Source organism: Saccopteryx leptura, chromosome 6 (assembly GCF_036850995.1).
Source record: "Saccopteryx leptura isolate mSacLep1 chromosome 6, mSacLep1_pri_phased_curated, whole genome shotgun sequence".
Lineage (NCBI taxonomy): Eukaryota > Metazoa > Chordata > Mammalia > Chiroptera > Emballonuridae > Saccopteryx > Saccopteryx leptura.
In genome coordinates, this window is record NC_089508.1 from 56580348 (window position 1) to 56601986 (window position 21639).

At 41.3% G+C, this 21639-nt stretch overlaps 1 protein-coding gene and 1 pseudogene across 6 annotated transcripts in view; both read right to left on the reverse strand.

Annotated features, from left to right (window-relative positions):
* The window catches only part of TLN2 (talin 2), a 462611-nt gene that overhangs the window by 243489 nt on the left and 197483 nt on the right, over nt 1-21639 (reverse strand). The window lies entirely within an intron of this gene.
* Nucleotides 11593-12510, reverse strand: LOC136377071 (obg-like ATPase 1 pseudogene; annotated as a pseudogene).

Consider the following 21639-nt stretch of genomic DNA (forward strand, 5'->3'; position numbering starts at 1 on the left):
GACAAAGGAATGATTCACACCCTGGGCGGGAGGGAGTGGGATGGCATGAAATTTCATCATGCAATTCAGAACAGCGTTCAATTTTAAATCTACGAATTGTTTATTTCTGAAATTTTTCATTTAATATTTTCGGTCTGTGGTTGACCCCAGGTAACTAAAACCACATAAAAGCAAAATCATGGATAATGGGGGGACTATTGTATAGGGCTGGGGGTACACAGGCAAGTTGAATCAATGTTACCAAGATACTGTGTGTGGGGGTACTTTTGTTTAAAAAGAATCATTTAAGGAGACTGTTTCCTTTTAGTAACTGTGTATCTACTTTATTTTCTCCTCATCTTAAGAGTAATGGGGCAGCATACTGTGCCCCAAATGCGGCATTTCCCACTGAAATTCAAAAGGACACTGTTGCACGGCATTGTCCTGTATCTTTTGCAGGGTTTTCAACTTGTTTGATGACACGCTAACCTGAGTCCTTGAGCACTGACAATGAAAGCAAATAAATACTTAAGAGACACAATCGATTCTTTAAGTCCTAAGCTGCTACACAAAGGGTTGAAGAATCTGAAAATTCACTTTGATGAAACAATAAAGGCAGCAGGCACCAAGCTCTTCAGACTACTCCTAAAAGGTTAAAATGAAAAAGACCATGAAACCTCCTCCAAGTGGTACAGGGATCTGGTAAGTTGTCTCTTACAAAATATTGACCAAATTAAAACGGAAGGTGCACCAAACACAGAAGTTTTTTGCATACGAAATACTTTACTGCATTGAGTATAAGCGCTGTACTTTAAAACCTTGCTAAACTCAGGGCACCTTGACCTGAAGGTCAGTAAAAGGCTGACCTTCGATCTCTGCCCTTTTGTATTGGGTTGTTATATTAGTTCCCTAGAGCTATCATAAAAATCTACCAAACAATGGGTGTCTGAAAATAATAGGAATTTATTCTCCCATGGTTATAGAACCCAGAAAACTGGCATCAAAAGTTGCTGGTGGGTCCTACTCCCCATGAAAACACGAAGGGAGAACCGTTCCTGTCTCTCTGAGGGCTCCGTCGGACTATGGCTCTCTTCTTTGTGTGCCTCTGTGTGTCCTCTCCTTGTCTTATAAGGACACCAGGCATCAGATTAATCTAGTATGATCTCATCACCATCCTTAAGTAATTGTATCCGCAAAGACTAAAGGTCACATGCTGTGGTTTCAGGTAGATATGAATTTGGAGAGGACATGACTCAACCCACTACAGTTATTAATAAAGGATCAAGTTTAACTCTTCTGGCAAGAATTACCTTGATATAAAAATACTTTCCATAGAAACAGGAAAATATAGAATATTATATACATAGCCATCATAACAAGGTAACGGGGCATATGAGTGATGTCATGTAAAGAGCGAGACTGAAGATGATCTAAGAAAAGCCACAATTATGACTAAGCCCACACCAACAGATTCTCCAATTCTCTCTCACCTTTCTTTAAAGGTTTTATCATAGCCAAAGATAAAAACTAAATGACATTTTTCAGGAAGAAGACACAGGACTACCTCTTTCCTCACACTTCCAACCCAAGAAAGACATATTTTTTACCTCATTGCTACACTTGGTTAAAAATTAAACATTTTGGGCCTGACCTGTGCGGCACAGTGGATAAAGCATTGACCTGGAACACTGAAGTCACCGGTTCAAAACCCTGGGTTGGCCCGGTCAAGGCACATATGGGAGTTGAAGCTTCCTGCTCCTCTCTTCTCTCTCTCTCTCTCTCTCCTCTCTAAAATGAATAAATAAAGTCTTAAAAAAAAATTAAACATTTTGGCCATGATCGGTTGGCTCAGTGGTAGGGCGTCAGCCCAGTGTGTGGATGTCCCAGGTTCGATTCCTGGTCAGGGCACACAGGAGAAGCAGCCATCTGCTTCTCCACCTCTCCCCCAACCCCTTCTCGCTCTTCCCCTCCTGCAGCCATGGCTTGATTGGTTCGATAGCATCGGCCTGGGTGCTGAATATGCCTCCATGGAGTCTCTGCCGCAGGCACTAAAAATGGCTCTGTTGTGAGCATGGCCCCAGATGGGCAGAGCATCGGCCCCAGACGGGGGTTGTCGGGTGAATCCTAGTTGGGGCGTATGTGGGAGTCTGTCTCACTATCTCCCCTCCTCTCACTTGGAAAAGAAGGGGACAAAAAATTAAACATTTCAGCATCTAGGCAACATAACTTAACCTAAACTGAGAACTGAAACAGGGAACAGTATAGGAGCCACAATTAGAAATCCTAATTTGCTTTTCCAAGTTATTTTGCAAAAATTAAAAACACAACTGTTCAATCCTATGCACTTGTTTGTATACCACGTGTTTAACTTGTGGGCTTAACAGAAACTCCAGAAGGAGGGCCATTTTTAACAGTGGTTGTTTTCTAACCAAAATCATCTTCTGTAAAAATAAAGCTGGGAAAGGTTTTCAACATCTTCAGCACAATATTTTACTCTAAGAACTAACAAACCAGGAGAAACTCGAAGGCTACAGAAAACCCTTACACACCTGCAAGTTTTGGGGAACAACCACCTTCATAATCATGAAAAGTGTTTGCAAGAAGGAAACTGTTGAAGGTGTAACTCACCCAGCTGGCCTGCTCCCTCCTGTTTCTCCAGCGAGCAGATGGAGACACAGACTCCCTCATACATGAGCCATCATGAGCTGCACACAGTCCAGCACACGGGGCTTCAGCGGAAGTTGAAGCTTCATCGAGAACCTTCCCATAACACACACACAAGAGTTTACCATACACCCAAGTTCACAATGGTTGCATCCATGCCCTCCGGCCTGGAGCTCCTACTGAGTTTTCTGTCACCATTTGGGACCACAGTCATGGCCATCAATTCACAGCAACAGGCACCTGTGTCCACTGGCCTGCCTTTCTCCATCATGGGGGCAGTCAGGAAGAACGGCGAGTGAGAAAAAAAATGAAAAGAATTTCTCAAATCTTGTACCAGAAAATAGCCAGTGAAGTTGGACATAGTCCTGCCAGAGTATCTAAACCAAATGTGGATGAAGGAATAGGAGAAAACTGTCAAGTTAAATTTAAGAATGAAATGTAACTGTTTAAAAATGTTTCCCAAGGTCTTGGGCGACCATGACCCACTACGCTGTTGCTGAGAAAGTGAAATGTGTATCTGAAGCATCACCTGAGAGAGGAAGCAGCCGGGTAGCTTGACCTCCTTCAAGATTCCCCTTTCTTTTCAGAAAAAGACTTTTCATCTGGAGGAACACAAATGCTATTCCTCATCTCATCTGTAAACACTACAAGAGCACGTTTACCTCTAACTAGAAGGTATAAATTCCTTCCTTTACATCTTCAGCACTAAAATCTTTCCCCAGCTCTACATACTTGATGGAGAAGGTTCCAGAAAACCAAAATGAACAGAAACCCCAATGGACAGCCCATCATTGGAGCAGACATGTCAAAGAGGCAGAGGGTTCAGCAGTCTGAGGCACAAGGTAGCAGCTGGGCTGTGGCCATGTCAGGCGGCGTCTCTGATCCGAGGATGACAGCCCATGTACTGACAGAAACATGACAAAGGGGGGAGTGACCAGTGCTTCCCCCTGCTTCTATTACAGCCATATTTCTTCTTTGTTCAAGTTTGCTAATAGTTCTTTATAAATGTGAAGTCGATGATAAGTGGGCATCTCTGCATATTAGATCAGGGAGATGAAATGTCAATGTCACTTAGCCAATGGGACGGGGCAGACTGAGAAGCCAAACCCAGGAAATGACCATCAGGAGGAGCTCAAAGGGCGGGGCCAGAGGGAGAAATGCCAAGGATGAGCTGAGAGGCCCTGCAGCCGTCATCGTCATACAGACCTTCTGGACTGACCCTGCACGCAGAAGTGACAGAAAGACGTGGGCTGGCTAACTTCTGCCCTCTGCTCAGACACATGTCAGCTGCTGGACAATTTTCTCCCAGTGCAGAAAGCTGACAGACCGAAAAAAAGCAGCTGACCCACCACGCCTGGTAATGCCCTGTGCATGGTGATTTATAAACTGACAGTCCAAACAGTCTGAGATTCGTGAAGCCTTGCATCCAACGACAAACTGCAACAGGGACATTTTACAAAGCAGTGACTCCATTTCTGGGCAGTTAGAAACCCTGCCTGAAGATGCACACCGTGGTGACACTTCAGCTGTGCTGCAGCCAGTCCAGATGGCAAGGGTCACGCAGGCCACAGGTACATGTAATCTCTGAACTGCTCATCTGAAAAAGTAATTATTATTCATCAAGTGCTTTCTAAAAAAATACAAGATTAATGAAACAACTCAGACTAGGGGAAAAGCAATAGCAAAAAACACCTTTTAAAAGTAAAGGTTGAGTATAATGATGTTCAGAATGAGAGAGACAAATGTTCAGGTGAGACAGGAAAGGCCCTTGAACTTAAACGAGATTCCCAGTGAAATTTCCCCCAAAGGTAAAAACTGGGGAGCAACTTTATAACATTCTGAGAAGCCTGGGTTATATCCCATCTAGGAATAGTTATTTCAGATGAAAATATATTGAAAATAGTAAAGAAAATGTTGCAAAAAATAGAAACTTTACTCATCAGACAATAAAACCAATAAGAAAGCTAAAACAATTACATCCTCCTGCTAGTAAGGAACAAACAGACTAATGAGACAGACACAATATACAATATTCATATGTGGTAAAAGTTTCATCAGAACTCCACAGGGAAATGAAAGAATATTCAAAAAGTGGTGCTGGGTAAATTGCTTATCTGAAAAGATATTAAGTTAGACCATACATAATATTTATATAAATTAAAAGTTAGATTTTGGCCCTGGCCGGTTGGCTCAGTGGTAGAGCATTGGCCTGGCGTGCGGAAGTCCCGGGTTCGATTCCTGGCCAGGGCACACAAGAGAGGCGCCCATCTGCTTCTCCACCCCTCCACCTCTCCTTCCTCTCTGTCTCTCTCTTCCCCTCCCGCAGCCGAGGCTCCACTGGAGCAAAGTCAGCCGGCGCTGAGGATGGCTCTGTGGCTTCTGCCTCAGGCGCTAGAATGGCTCTGGTTGGAACAGAGCAACGCCCCAGATGGGCACAGCATCGCCCCCTGGTGGGCGTGCCGGGTGGATCCCGGTTGGGCGCACGCGGGAGTCTGTCTGACTGCCTCCCTGTTTCCAGCTTCAGAAAAATACAAAAAAAAAAAAAGTTAGATTTTAAAAGCATAAAAACAGTAAGATTTACACAATTTACTTGAGTCAGGTTGTGAATGGTCTTTCTAAGTAAAGACCAAGTAGGGTCCATCCCACCCAAGAAGGATGGTTTTAATAATAGAAAATCCTTAACTGTAATTCACCACATTAACAAATTTTTTAAAAAACAACACATTATGATACTAAAAAAGCATTTTTTCATTTAATCAAAAGTATACATGTTTTTTACATTCAGTATTATTTTGTGTTAGTTTCCGGAGTACAGCACAGTGGTGAGACAATCATATACTTTACAAAGTGTTCCCCTGCTATTTCCAGTACCCACCTGGCACCATACACAGTTATTACATTGTCACTGACTATATTTCCAATGCTGTAATTTACATCCCTTTTACTATTCTGTAACTACTAATTTGTACTTCTCAATCCTTTCACCTGAATGTTATTGTCTTTAAATTCTGGCTTTATAAATGATTTATAGTTTGCTGTGTTTCAATTTCCTACAATGTGCATATATAGTGGATGGTCTCACAGTCAATTTCTTCTTAGCCAACTCGACAATTTAAAAGTAACTTTTCACTGGGTAGACTATACCCACCATTGTTAGCCTACCAGAGTCAATCTGTTCTTAAACTTGTTCAAGCCAGTTATATTGGTTATGTACACATATACTACACATATATATGATATGGAGCAACATGATCTGAGCACAAAACGATTGCTGTTTGAATAAAAACTCTGTTAGAATGCTTTCATGAATTGCTAAAAAGAAAGAAAATTGCTGCCAACTGATGTGAGGTCCAGACAATTGTCGATGAATTGGGAGAATTTTTTTAAAACATGAAAAAGGTCTATACTTATTATTTGTCAAATATCTTCAAACGTTCCACTCAATTTTAAAGAACCCCAAAGTGGAAACTAGACTCCACAGCTTGGGAGTGACTCATGATGGAAAGAAGGTGCAGAATTCCAACTACATTCACCATCAGAGAGATTTGTTAAAGACGTGTGTATTTTAAGTCAAAATTTAAATGTGTGTATTTGTGTTTCAGGTTAAAACTTTTTATGATCCTTAGCTTTAACTGACTTTTTTGACAAACTAATTAGAAGACTAATTAAAACTAATGTTGACGAACTAATTGTAAGTCTGGTCATATCAAGTCAGGCGGCTTCCTTTACATTCCTGTTCTAACAGAGAAAGAAATGTTCTTTCGGGCAGATTAGTGGTAGAGTGGTTGGGTGCAAAGAAGGAAAAGGAGGAAAATGGGAAAACGAGAAAAAGAGGCCACTGAGATTTCTAAGTAGCAAATTCAAAAGTCTGTGCAAAAAAATTTAGAATATATAAGTGCTGTAATGGTTTTATTATAAGGTCAGTGTAATAATGCAAATGCCTCTACCTGTCACAAAGGACTGATCAAAAGACAGAAAAGGCAAAAATTCAAATTTTCTTGGGCATATTGTTCCTAAAAATTCTAATAATAAAAATACCTTTCCTAAAAAAAAAATACCACAACTAACAATTTAGCACCTGACCAGTGGTGGCACAGAACAGAGTGTCGGCCTGGGATGCTGAGGTCCCAGGTTCAAAACCCGGAGTTTGTCAGCTTGAGTGTGAGCTCATCTGGCTTGAATGCAGGGTCACCAGCTTGAATGTGGGATCACTGACATGACCCCATGGTCACTGGCTTGAGCCCAAAGGTTGCTGTCTTGAAGCCCAGATCACTGGCTTGAGCAAGGGGTCAATGGCTCAGCTGGAGCCCCCTGTTCAAGACACATAAGAGAAGCAATCAGTGAACAACTTATGTGCTGCAACTATGAGTTGATGCTAATTTCTCTCCCTCTCTCTGTCTGTCTCTCTTGCAAAAAAAAAATCGCTTAAGTGTTCATTTAATCTATGTGATGAAATCATGCTATAGAGCAGCAGAGTGAATGTATTTGTTTTTATATAGATGGTCTGGTTTTTAAAAATATTTTTATTAAGGAATAAATGACAATTACACATAATACACAAATAAATTTTTATGTATGTATGTACCTGTGAAACAACCATGACAATCAAGGTAATAAACATATCCATTACTCCAAAAAATTTTTCCTGTACCCCTTGGTAAACCTTTCCTCTCAACTATCACTTTCCACTGTCCTCAGAAAACCAATGGTCTATTTTCTGTCACTATGCATTTGTTTGCATTTTCTAAAATTTTTTACATGAAAGGAATCATGTAGCATGTACTTTCCTTTTACTGCTTTTGTTCACTTAGCATAAGTATTTTGAGAGTCATCCATGTTGCTGCTGTGGACATAGCCACAACTTATGGATTCTTTCGTGTATATATGGACATTTGAGTAGCTTCCATTTGGGGGCTATTATAAATAAAGCTCATAGTAACAGGTGCATGTGTCCACTGTCCTGCCTTTGATATTCATGTACAAGTCTTTGTAAGGACATAACTTACATTTCTTGGGTAAATATTGAGGCGTAGAATGTGTGGGACATATGATAGGTGTTTTGCTTATTCAAAAAGTGGTGCTGGGCAAATTGCTTATCTGCAAAATTTAAGTTAGATCATATCTCATACTATATACCATAATAAAATTTATATGAAGTAAGAGTTAGATTTTAAAAAATAGAAGCATAGGACATGAAAAGCTGAAGAAACTATCAAAGAGGCTGTAGCATTTTGTATTCCTACCAACAATGTGTATGAGTTCAAGATGTTATATGCCATCTGTTTGTAGTTTTGTGGGACAAAGGACCCACTGGCAATGCAACACATACTATACACAGCTTTGCCTACTTTAAAAAAAAAACAGAGCCTGACCTGTGGTGGCGCAGTGGATAAAGTGTCGATCTGGAATGCTGAGGTCGCCGGTTCAAAACCCTGGGCTTGCCCAGTCAAGGCACATATGGGAGTTGATGCTTCCTGCTCCTCCCCTCTTCTCTCACCCTCTCTCTCTTTATCTATCTTTCTCTCCTCTCCAAAATAAATAAAGTCTTAATAAATAAATAAATAAATAAACAAACAAAGTACTCTGGTAAAAAAAATTTAAAAAAAATATTTAAAAAAAACAACAGAGCATAAATTGACCATTCTCACTAATTATGAAGGTAAAATTTTAATTTCTGCCCTTTCCCTGTAGTACAGATCATAATGAAAAGTAGCAAATGACATCGATAAGAACAACAGCACACATTTAAGTGTTTACCATGAGCTTGAGTCTATGCATTCCATATTGTAACAACACTATAAAAACCCTATGAAGGTAAGTACCAAAATAAAACCATTAAACCCATTTGATAGGTGAATAAACCGAGGAAAAGCGAGAACAAATTACCAATGGTCAGAGAGCTAATGATTGGCAGAGCTAGGACCTGAAAAGGAAGTCTGAGCCCCAAGCTTTAGCTTCTATTATCTGTGTTCTCTGTGACCATTCCTGAGTTCTAGCTACTTCTCTTACAAAGCTCTGAATGACCCCTAGTATTTCTTTACAGTTCTAGCTCAGACAATTGATTTCACATCTTGAAGAAAGAGATTAGGTAATAAGCCCTGGAATATCATCCTGCACTAACATGTCAGAGCCAATGCCGAATCCCTACAATACAGTAGTTCCCCCTGATCCCCAATTTTGCTTTCCATGGTTTCAGTTTCTTGTGGTCAACTGAGATCTGAAAAAAATTATATGGAAAATTCCAGAAGTAAATAATTTGTAAGTTTTAAATTTCCCACTGTTCTGAGTAGTGTGATGAAATCTCACACCTTCTGGCTCCATCCGGACCCAGACATCCCTTTGTCCGGGGCATCCACGTTGTGTATGCTGCCCGCCTCTTAGTCACTTAGTAGCCGTCTTGTTTATCAGATAGGTTATGAGATAGAGACGTCATTCATATAACATACTACAGTATATTGTTATAATTCTTCTACTATATTATCATTATTAATCTCTTACTCTGCCTATAAATTAAACTTTATCAGAGGTATGTAGATATGTACAGGAAAAAAACAGTTTACATAGGGTTTGGGACCATCCACAGTTTGAGGCATCCACTAGGGTTTGAGAAGGCATCCTCCATGGATAAGGGGGAACTACTATGCCAACATTTATACAAAATCATCACAGCAATGACAGAATGGAATTGATTAAACCAATCCAGTGGATGTCACCTATTAAATACAGAAGTCAGTTTTAAACAGTGAGAAGACATTTCACAGAGCATAGTTTATTTAACTAAGTATTTTTCTGGTGGAAAGAAAGGGGACAAAAGTATAGAGAGCAAGGGGAAAAGTCTTCAAAGCCGGCAGACAGCACCACTGTATCTCATGCTGCTGTGGTTTTACAAAACCCAACCCAGTTACTAAAAGGCCTTACAATAAGGACGCAGGGCTGGTAGATAACCAGGCTAGCAAGGTGCTGTGTTTTAAGAACTTCTTGGCATTCGTTGCCATAGTTCTCAGAGGTAAAAACAAAGGGTAATTGTACAGTCACTTCTTTGTCTAAACTTAGAGAGCCCAGGAATCCAATAGAGATGGAGGGAAGCACTTACACTGTAGAGAAAGCATGGAAAACAACACTTTCTAGCAGCAGCAGACTGTGACATCGACTATGTTATACAGAATATTGACTCATAATAAAAAAAATAAATAAATAAATAAAAGAAGGTTGGAAAAAATAATCAGCAGCTCCCCGTAACATGACAAAAGGAAAAAAGGAAACTGCTCTACTGGCAAGATCATGTCCCAATAGAGAGGTGTTAACGTGCAAGAGGATTGTTCAATGACAAATCCAGAGGTATGTAATAGCTACAGGGTGCACAGCACCTGGCTGGACAGGAGGGGGGCAGATGGACAAGTGGGAGTAGTGGTTAGACACAAACAAGACAGAGCAAACAAGCTCTCTTCCCTACTTTGAGTTTATCATCAAGTTGGGGAAAGGACTATATACTCCGGAACAGAGCATGACACACTCAGCACCAGATCAATAGTCATTCACCGCTGACATCAACGAGGTAGAGCCACCAGGCCAGGTTCCTTCCAACGCTGCCTCATGTGACCCTCCCCAAATCGTGCGAGGCAGGCACTGCACATCTCCGTTTTACAGAGCATTAAACTGATTGGGGAAAGCTCTGTAACTTGCTCCTGACCATGAAGCAAGGGGTAAAGTTGAGAATCCAAAGCTGCTGTTTACTAGGTTGTAAAAACTCTTCAGAGCCTTCAAACACTCAAGAATGATCCCTCTGGTTAGTGAGGGCCTGGAAGGCTTCCTGCAGGAAGAAGAGAAGTAAGTGTCCAGAGAAACTAAAGGACAGAGGCAAGAGTATTAGGAGATAAGGAAAGCCCTTCAGACAAAGACTGGTAAAGTCATAATGTTCACCAGTCACTTCATATGCCAGGCCCTGGTGGCACAGTTATAAGTCAGACATGGCTTTCCCCTCCAGGGACTCGCCATGTACTGAGGGAGGCAGATACATCCAAGAGTCTGGGGAGAGTGGGTGTCCAGACACAACGTACTCTTGAGGCTCTGATACAATGCAGGACGCCATCGGCCACCTGAGCCTGGAATAGAACAGGTGTTTCTCTTGACCAGAGAGCACAGCACTGCCATAAGTCAATAGTATAAAGTCCATTTTCAATTCCTGCACCTCATCAGCTTTGAACTTTTAGGGTATTTTCCCTCAATATGATTGCATTATTCTCAAATTATGAGAAGAAAAGGAGGCTTTAAAAATATCTTAATATCCTATTTAAAATCTGAATATAGAATATAGCCTGACCTGTGGTGGTGCAGTGGATAAAGTGTCAGCCTAGAATGCTGAGGTCACCTGGGCTTGCCTGATCAAAGAACATATGGGAGTTGATCCTTTCTGCTCCTCCCCCCTTTTGTCCCTCTCTCCCCTCTAAAATGCATAAATAATAAAAACATCTTAAAAATATATATAGAATATAAATGTGATCATGATATGTAATCACACCCCTCCCTCTTCTTGCCCCCAGCCTCCCTTTACAGAAAAATTCAGCCTTAAAGTCATCTGTTTAAGACTTTTGTATATATATTTGGAGATTTGAGTTTGCATTAACTATTAAGTTGGCGTCCCCTCCTCTAGATCTAGTTGATCACTTATTCATTCAGCAGTCATGTATTGAACATCTACTCTATGAAGTACCAGAATTCTGCTGGATATTGGGAGCACTGTTGTCAGCAAGACAGAAGTGGAAAATACTGTAATATTATTGGTGCAGAGGGTTTAGGATAGAGCCACTAACTGGATTTTATGATACTTGGTAAAGAGTTTAGGCTTTTTTTTCTAAGAACAGTGGGAATCCATGAAGGGGTTTACTCCAAGTGGGATCTAGTCAGACATGAACTTTAGGAAGACCGCCGGTGGAGCTGTGGTCTCCGTATTCAAGGCCAGAAGAACAGATGCAGGGAGCCCAGGAGGGAAGCTGTCGCAGTCATTTGCGCAGGAGGTGATGGTGGCAAAACGTTTTGTGTCATCTCCATTTCCAGATACTTCTGCGTCTGCGCAGCACTCAATTCTTGCACCTTGTTTTCCAAAGCCCCACTATTGGGATGACCAGCATTTACTTTTCTCTCTAATGCAGTCTGTTTCAGAAAGAGGAACCAAGCAGACCATTGGTTTTGAAGTCATAAATAAGTGTTTATTCAGCAGTTCTATCTCTTTGTCATTCCAACCAGGATAAAAGGGAACAGGTTTCTTCGGATCTGTAACCCCAGGGTTTAACTTTGCACAGCATGTCATATTCAGGTTTTAGTTGTTGATCCCCTCCTCTCGCAGCCACTTTTTCTAGTTTATCTCTAACGGCCCGATCATTTCCTCACCCCTTAAGCTGAAGTTCTTCATGTCTTATTTCTCTATCTCAAATCAGATCTGTGCTTCCTACAACATGCATGATATAGCCTCATCTTCAAAAGCAAGGATTAGATGAAAAACTCCATCACAGACACGAGATAAAACGGCATTTCCCAGGCCTGACCTGTGGTGGCGCAGTGGATAAAGTGTCGACCTGGAATGCTGAGGTTGCCGGTTCAAAACCCTGGGCTTGCCTGGTCAAGGCACATATGGGAGTTGATGCTTCCTGCTCCTCTTCCTGTTCTCTCTATCTCTTTCCTCTCTCTCTTTCTCTCTCCAATAAAAATGGATAAAAAAAGGCATTTCCCAGGACTTGTCCATTGTGAATTCCTTTTTACAAGACCAGCAATATCCACTGCATTTAGAAGGGCAGGCGTTCTACTTGCTGGTTTGTGTTACTGGAAAAGAAAACCAAACCTTTTATCTGACACAGGTACTCTTGCTCCCATGAGTTTGTACAAAATCATTAGCAACTTAAGGTCAAGGTCCTTAAAGTCAGACATTAGAGAGAAAGAAGGGAGACACGCCTGCAGTAAAGGAGGCAGTGGTTCTCACTGTCACATGCCACAGGATGGCTCGATTCCATTCCACTTAATGTGTGAGGCCCATCACCCATGGTGTATTGACAGTAAAGTCAAAAAGAGTGGGACAGTGGACCTAGCCAGGGACACACAAATAATGAAACAGGGGTCAAGGGGAGTCGGGTTCACTCCACAAAAGAGATCCAAAGAAACCTGAGAAATAAAAGAACAATCTACAGGTAAAAACTCAATAAGGACATCTACAGAAACTCACTGGGTACTCGATGCAGTGGAAGGATTTTTTTGAACCTTTTGTTTATGGTTCATTACATTTTCCCCAAAGCTCCACGAAGTTACAGCCATTTGGGGAGGTTTGCTAAAGAATATACGCCACTGGGCTCCCAATTACTGTCACCCCCTTTACTTGAGGCACCCCTGGGGAGCCAAAGGGGAGATGGAGGCCAGGAAAGAACATGCAAAGGCAATGAAGTTAAGGCCACTTTAGTTTAAAACCATCACTGAAATGGAATTCGTAATCTCATTAGGAAGGAGGGGGTGGCGCGGGCGGGCCGCCATCAGCCTTTCCAGCCTCAGAAGCAGGTTTGGATGTCTGCGTGACAAATAAAAAGCTACGATGACTTCTGTGACCCCCATGACGGCTCTCCTGCCCATTAAGCATTAAGAGAGATCTTCTCCCTGGAGGAAACAAAGTCTAAAAGGAATCCAAGGGTACTTGAAGGGTAAGAGAAAACCCATGGCACAAGAGGAAAGAAGGAAAGCAAGCCCAGGGGACCCAGGACCACCGATGTGAGAATTACTGCTGTGAAGAGACACAAGTAGCCTCACATGGAACACTCCTCAGGACATGAGAAAAGGGCTCAGGACGCTCCAATCACTGATGCTGATGGCAGCACACAGCTAGCCATAGCCCCCCAGGGAGCACCGGCTCTGTGCCAGCCGTGGGCCGAGCATTACCTTACAACAAACTCTTCCAACTCCCTGCAAACACAGAAGACATAAGTATAGAAAGAACAATATTATCAAAATTTATAAATCTAGTAAGTGCTGGGATTAGGACTTGAACCCAGGTCTGCCCATTTCAAAATCAATGACCTTCTGTTTGAAGTATCACTTGTAGTTACTGACTCACTTGTGAATGACGGTTCCTATCCTGACAGAAAAAGGGAGTGTACACGTAATAAGCTCCTATAAAAGAACCTAACAGTGAGGAAACTAGCAGGCAGGTCCACAATGAACAAACACTTTATCATTGACTTTACCTTTGAATTAGCACAATAAATGTTTCAGTAATGGATGGTCAAGACAATATTTTGACTTACTACTCTTCATGTAGACAATGAAATATGTTCTCTAGGCCTGGATTTCACAATCAATTTTTACTATTAAACCAACGAGTGTTCCTTTCTTAGTGTTACGCACAATAATTCCAACCTAAAAGTCAATCATTTAGAAATGGCAAATGTTGTCATTGTCAAGGCTCTCTAAGTCATCAGTAACACTATCAGATAATACTAATTAACTAGTTACACTGGTATTACACCAATTATTACCACTATAGGAGTCTACCAAAATGTGTCACATGTATCCAGAAAGGCAAATTCTGATGCTCTGTCCTTCAAATGCAGAGTTGTGGTGGCATGCATATATGAAGTGGCATTTACTGAAATTAGTCACTGAGGCAAGCACAGTGGGTTGGCTCACATGTAGCAATGAGAGGCTGGAGAGCTACACCTTACATACTGTCCAGACTTATTTGCCACTACACTTGGAACCCAATGAGAAGGGCTCCCAGGCAACTTTAATTTAGAACCGAGTCATGGGAAAGAGGCAGAGTGCCTGGGCATCCAAGAGTAGCAGTCTCTCTTTGCAGGAGGCGGAGTGTGGGAACTAACACGCGGATCCTGGCTTTCTAATTCAGTGGTTTCCCACAGCAGCCACTGCTCAGCTCTCCCAACTCTGGTAAGAAAATGGTTCGGGGGTGGGGGTGTCCTGGAGGCTCAGCCCAGAGCCTGTTCCTCCAAGGCTAACGATTCTGGAAGCACTCACCCCCTGGATTAAATCTACTTTAGCTTTAACTCCCTGAAGTAGATTTTTTGTGTCTAACACAGGAAATGGGAGCAATAACAAGAAGCTCATTGCTTTTCCTAGTTTATTAAATTCATAAAATATTAGGTATAAAATACTTAAGCCACAAAGAAACAAACTCAATTTATTTTAATTATATTTGAGTATAATATCATTTGGGCTAGGGTAATTTATATAAACTACGGCATACACAATTTTATCAACCTAAACCTACACTGTAATTTACCTCATTCATAAACATGAGATAACTTGACCTACTTTCTAATGTATTCAGCTCCTTCTTGTCTGCATGAATCTGCAGTGACATTTTAAAAGTGGCTCTAATAATTTCCATTATATGAAAATGCATTTTTCATTGAAACCATCTTTGATTTTTCTCCCACAAACAAAATACCGTTTTCTTAACAGTTAGCCTGTAAATGTCATAGGAAACAAGAGGTACAAGACAGCTGATACAAGAGGTTCACTGTTCACGCGAGGCTCACAATAGGGTTTCCTGGTGGGGCATGAGGGTGGGAGGAGAAACAGGCAGCAAAGAGCAAGACAATTTTGCCCAAGTCCACGCAATGTGGGATCGTGGGGTCTGGCTCTCTCTTTGTATATAACCTTGGGGGAATTATAGAGCACAGCTTTTAAAAGTAAATACGAATTTCATATCAAGTAATATAATGCTTCCCTGATAATACTTCCATTCTTTCCAATAATTCTCCAACTTCATTATAAAGAAAAAATTCTACTTAAATTCCCGCAACCACCTTCCAATGGCACGGTGACCATCAACAGCCTCCTGAGCCTGGCTCACTCTCTCTGACAGAGCCCTGTTTTCAACCCACTGTTGATAACCCTCCTGAGCAAGTCTTTCTTGTGCTGAAGAATGTTCTATAACTCCTAAAAGCCCAGAGCAGAGTTTGGCAAACTATGGGCCACAAGCTAAAAATTGTTTTCAATTTTTAAATGGTTGAAGGAAAAAATAATCAAAAAAGAATTATATATCATGATGAATGAAAATTACAAAATTCAAATTTCAGGGTCCACAAATCTAGTTTTATTGGAACACAGCTACACTCGTTTACTTATAAATAGCCTACGGCTGCTTTTTGCACTCCATCAGCAGAGTGGAGTGGTTACAACACAGAGAGGAGCCTAAAAATGTTTACAATCTGGTCCTTTACCTGGAAACGCTATTCACTCCTGGCCTGGAGTGTGAAATCCACAGCCCCTGGCCTGGCAGTGCAGGCCATGGAAACCTGGATCTAATCAACCGTCCTAAGCCCTATTTCCTTCTACTTGAAGACATAATGTCTACTCCACTGAAAACGCTCATCTCCACTTCCCAAGCATACTCCCTTTCCATTCCCTGCCCCAAAGCTCTGTTCAATCTCAACAGCTTGTAGACATCCTTCTCTCTTTGTGCAAGCAGTCATATCATACATATCCTTAACTTCTATGAAGTTAAAAAAGAGAAATAATTTTAAGAGTGCCTAATGCCATTCTCCACAGCACTACTTCTAATAGTAAAAGATGGGAAATACCCAAACATCCACCAACAGGGCGGGTTGAATGAGTTATAGCAAGTACGCACAATGGGGGATGGTGCAGCTATGTGAAGGGGTGGGGTTATCTCTGTGCAGCACCCCAAAACTGGGAGAGACTCCGTGGCAAAGGCAAGGTGGACAGAAGCACATGCAGCACACTATTGCTTACCTAACGGGAGGGGGATATACATATGAAAGCACACATGCATTTGCTGATATATTATAAAAGGGTGCAAGGATAAACTGTATTTTTTGTTTAATTGCTACATATGGGAAGGGAGGAAACAAGATGGAGAGGGGATTGAGGTAAAAGCAAACAGCTCTGAATATGCCTTATGTTACAGATGAGGCTTTGAAAACTTGACAACATTGTGTAAAACTATTTCAGTTTAAACTGAAAGTGGGAATCTCTAAAAACAGAAAATAAAATGAGATCAGTGAACCTAAGTATATATCCAGTTGGTGGCACAATCACAGAAGAGAATTACTCCAAATATCTTTAAAACACAATCTATTGTGTATATAAGCAGAGATGAAGCAGATACAAAAATATGATAGAATTACTGCACTGGGATTCTGGGTGGATGAAAGAATATAGATATAATGTTAGTGAAGCTAGTAGAAACCCTGTACTGTAAACCTGAATTTCACCTGGAGGTATCAGTATAAACTAATAATCGGTTTTATCTCCATTCTGTACACACAAACACAAATATACACATATATGCGTGCATATTCCCTAGTTTGACCCACTAAAGTTTAGAAACAATGATAAATCTAGTAGTGATAAACGTTCCTAACTCCTATATTGTGCCTTCTCAAAACTCAAAGAAACCAGGGCTCCTTGAAGAAATGGTGAATCTCAGTCTGAAATAGAAAATGGGTAAGACAATCCTGCAACATTTGTTGTACCAGAAAGTACAGAAAAATACAAAAGCACACATCATGTCTAAAGGACTCGAGAATTAGCTTCCACTGGTCAAATATGGGACAATTTATGTATTAATAAGAATATTAATGGAAATACACCAATTACATTTACACTGAAAAAAAAAAGAAATTAAAAAGCCTAAAAAATAAAACCTCAGCAATCACTTTTAGAGGATGCTATTAGGGAATTCACTGTTTTTAAAAATAAAGAGCAAGTATCAAGCGTTTATCCTGAATTTCCTTTATGAACCTCAGGGTAAACAAAGTGTTGAGATTAGTTTGTTTGTTTGTTTGTTTATATTGGTTTTAGAGAGAGAGAGACAGAGAGAGAGGAGAGAGAATGAGACGCATCAACTTGTAGTTGCTTCACATTAGTTGTTCATTGATTGCTTCTTGTATGGCCTTGATGGGGGCGGAGGAGAAGCTCAAGCAGAGCAAGTGACCCCTTGCTCAAGCCAGCAACCTTGGGATCATGTCAACAATCTCACACTCTAGTCAGCAACCCTGTGCTTAAGCTGGTGACTCTGCACTCAAGCCAACAAATCTACACTCAAGCCAGTGACCTTGTAGTTTGGAACTAGGGACCTCAGCATTCTGGGTCAATGCTCTATCCACTGTGCCACCACCGGTCAGAAGAGGCTAAATTTATTTTTACATGAGTATTCTTGTAAATACACAAGGAAGGAATGATAAAACTGGGATACTGTTTTTGTTGTTGTTGTTTGCAATCACTAATGAATTAAAATATATTGGCAATAATCACCAATGACCAGTAATATCTCAGAAAAAGAGACCACCACTCACTATATATTTTTTAATCAAAATACACAGTCTGCCTGTGATGTATATCATCTTGGGGAGGGGGGACCATATATGAATCTGACTAAAGCTAGAGATTTAACCAAGAAGTCTTAGAAAATACAAAGAACAGAGAAATACATTAAATAGCGCCATCAAAAAAGCAATTATGAAAATCCACATTGCAAAACTCTATAGCATAGGTTTTTAACCTCAGCACCATTGACATTTTGGGTCAGTTAATTCTTTGCTGTGAGTGGCTGTCCTGTGTTGTGTAGGATATTGAGCTTCATCCTTGACCTATACCCTAGATGCTAATAGCACTCCCCAGTGATGACAAAAAACAAAATGTCTCCAGACATACCAAGTGTCCTTTGCCGGGAATGGGGATCACCCTTATTTGAGAATCTCTACTAAAAAAGGACAAACAACTCAGTTTCTTCAAAAAACAAACCACAAGGGTGAGGGTGGCAGGGGGAGACAGAAAAGGAACCTACAGAATAAAAGGGGATTAGAGACATATCAATCCATTGCAATGTGATTTGAATCCTAATTAAAAGAAACTTTTAAAGAAATCCTATAAGGCAACTGAGGAAATTTGAATATTAACTTGGCATTTAATGATATTAGGGAAGTACTGGTAATTTTTATGTTTTTGGTGTGATAAGGTATCATAGATAAGTTTGTAAGTCCCATCTTATAGAGACATACTGAAATATTGACAGAGGAAAAATAAAAGAACAAAGATGTGCTTCAAAATAATTGGTAGGAAAAAGTATGGTATATGTAGAGATGAGATAAGACTGGCTAAGAATTATCATTGAAGCTGAGTGATGGGCACATGGGAAGAGTTCACTATAAAATTCTCTTCCCCTTTGAACACATTTGAAACCTTCTGTAATAAGGGATGAATAAATCAATCTGGCAGGCAGCTCTTCTCCCATTCCTCTCAGCGAGTATTAAGCCCCAGAATGACTAAGGGAGGGATTTAAGAATTTATAGTTCCCTGAGCTTGCTCAGTTGCTAAGTGCCTCTCGGGGTCCTAACTGGATGCCAAGAGTACTTCTATTGTTTACAACATGGCCCTTAAACACAGGAGCCAACTACATACTCAGCAGCAAGCTATTCCAGAGCCGTGAGAAAAGCCCACTGTGGTGCACTGACCGGACAGCAGGACAACTTGCACCCTAAGATGACATCTTCTAAAGGGATGTTCATGAGCAATTTTGTCTACAAGGGATTTTTTTTGCCTTAAGCAATGAATTTAGAAGTTTGCTCCCAAGTAAAGTGTGATATTTTACTCATCCTGGAAGAAGTCAAGTCGCCACTAGCCCTACACAGCGAACTTCAGACCCTCAAAACGTATAGCAACTAACCTGGAAATAAATGCTCCTTTCTCTTGAAGACTGACTCTACCCTGTTACAAACAGCCCCTACTTTCTCAGAATTTACTTTCTTCTGCTTCTTCGTCAGGGACACATCTGCAGTTCAGTCTTTCTGGAAATATGTAGATAAAACAGAACAAAACCCATGTCATTATATCCTCCAGTGCCAATTTGTATTTCTGTGCTTCCTAGTTCAGGGTATTAGGTATGCTTCTTCTGAACCCAAACTTCCGAGAAGAGTGGCCAACAGAGAGGGGAAGAGCCTCACTTCACACAGCTCGTCCCCTGGGCTTGCATCCAACTTTTCAAAGGATAGCAGAATAAACCAAACTCCATGGACCACCAAGCCCCTGGAGCCAGAAGTTCTCCTGCAGGGGGGACTGAGTCACTCTTCATGTCTAGAGGTAAATAAAAGAAAGACTATATAATGTATTGGGGGGAAAACTTAGGGTCCAGTAATAAAAAAAGACTTTATAAACTTCATTTATTTCTTTCTCTTGCTGAAATATTAGGTTCTATCCAAGTCTTCTAGAAGCTACATTTTCAGGTAGAGAATACAATTTTGACCAAGATTTAAATTGTCCTAATAGGTTTGTTCCTTGAAATCACCTGTGTTAAAGTGTCACTGGACTTGTATGACTGTGAGGATCAGGGGTCTTTGTAAAATGGAACCAAAAATGTCACACCCATTTTTACTCTGCTCAGCTCTCTTTCCTAGTATTAAGATCAATCAATAAATCTAAAAATAAAAAATTGCCACATCAAAATTAATCACTGTGAGATTATAGTAGGGTAACCTTGGACTGCTTGTCATTATCAGATTTAAGTGGGGACCATCACTCTCAGTTGCCAGTGCATCCCTGCCTCTCACCAAGTCCTGACTTCACCAAGGCCGGAGAGCTCCCCCAGAAACAGTGAGGCCCAGCTCTGAAGATTTCCTTTTCTTTCTATACTTATTTGGGGGAACTAAACATAAATAGGTCAGACGTTCTGAGAATATGCATTATTTGCACTGAGGCAGCACATGTTAACGCTGCCACCTTGACCTAACCAAGGTAACAAGGAGGAACCCTAACTATAGCCACCACTCAGCGATAACACACTCACGGAGAGACTGCTGGTTCCACTGCTAACGCTTCTCCTGGGGTCTGCAGAGTGAGGAGGGAGCAGCCAGGAGAAGGCGAGATGCCCAGGGTAACCGCCATCCACCCGGTTATATTATCATCATACTAATTTACTAAATACAGTTGTACCAGGAGATTTATGCAGATTACTGCATTCATAAAAGAAAATGAAATGTTAAAAGTAAAACTTCCATTGTTTTTCCAACCTTTCTTCTAAAATAACTATCAAAAACACTGTAGAGTAAGATAATCAAATGTACCTGACTCACACACATACTTCAGGCTCTAGAAAAATACCTAGATCAACAACCACCAGTGACAAAGCACCTTTCCAACTTACCAGCCGGGCTGAGTATGAAACCCTATCTATTTCTCACTTCAGATTCACAAAAGGAACATTTAGTAGGTAAGGATACTTCCACTGCCAGTCACAGAACCCTGTCCAGTGAGCTAGCTCCTGGCCACACAGCGGCCACGACAAGGAGGAGGCGGGGAAGTACGCAGAACTGATTTTCCTGGAGCACTAGTAACTTCCTGAGGGAAGATGGAAGTCTACTGAGGAAAGGATGTAAGATGTTCTGAAGACAGGTGTCTTTTCTAACCTGTGACACCGTAGCTGGCGCCATGCTCACAGCTCACCCCAGGAGCTAAGAAGCACTTCCCAGGGGAGGTCTTGGAAACCTCTCATCCAGATCTCAGTGGCTTGGAGTACAAAGGGTCAATAGCAATATCTGTTCCATGAGGCTGGTATGAAGATTTCAACAGACACCGGGCCTCCAGTACCTACGTGCCTAACATATCAGGCCTCAATGAACGATGGCTAGATTCAAAGACCAGGCTACTATCCCTGCAGAGACAGCAGGGCCTGAAGATACTTTTCCAAAAGTAGTAACAAGCTTTCCCTGGCCATTAGCACTTACTTAGAGGCAGGCAGCACACAGAGATCAAAAAGTTCTGGCTGATGGTGGAGGGTGGGGGGCTGTGGGAGGGAGACTTACGAAAATGAAGTGGGTTTCTACATAAGATGGGAAGACAGAGCCTAGGAAAATGCGAGGCTTCGTTCAAGGCAGCTGGTGACCTGTGAGAGGGCGAATCCATTCAGACATGCTCTGTGGAGGGGCCAAGGAGCCAGGACATGAGGCTCAGAGAGGAAGGAACATAACCCTTCCACACAATGTG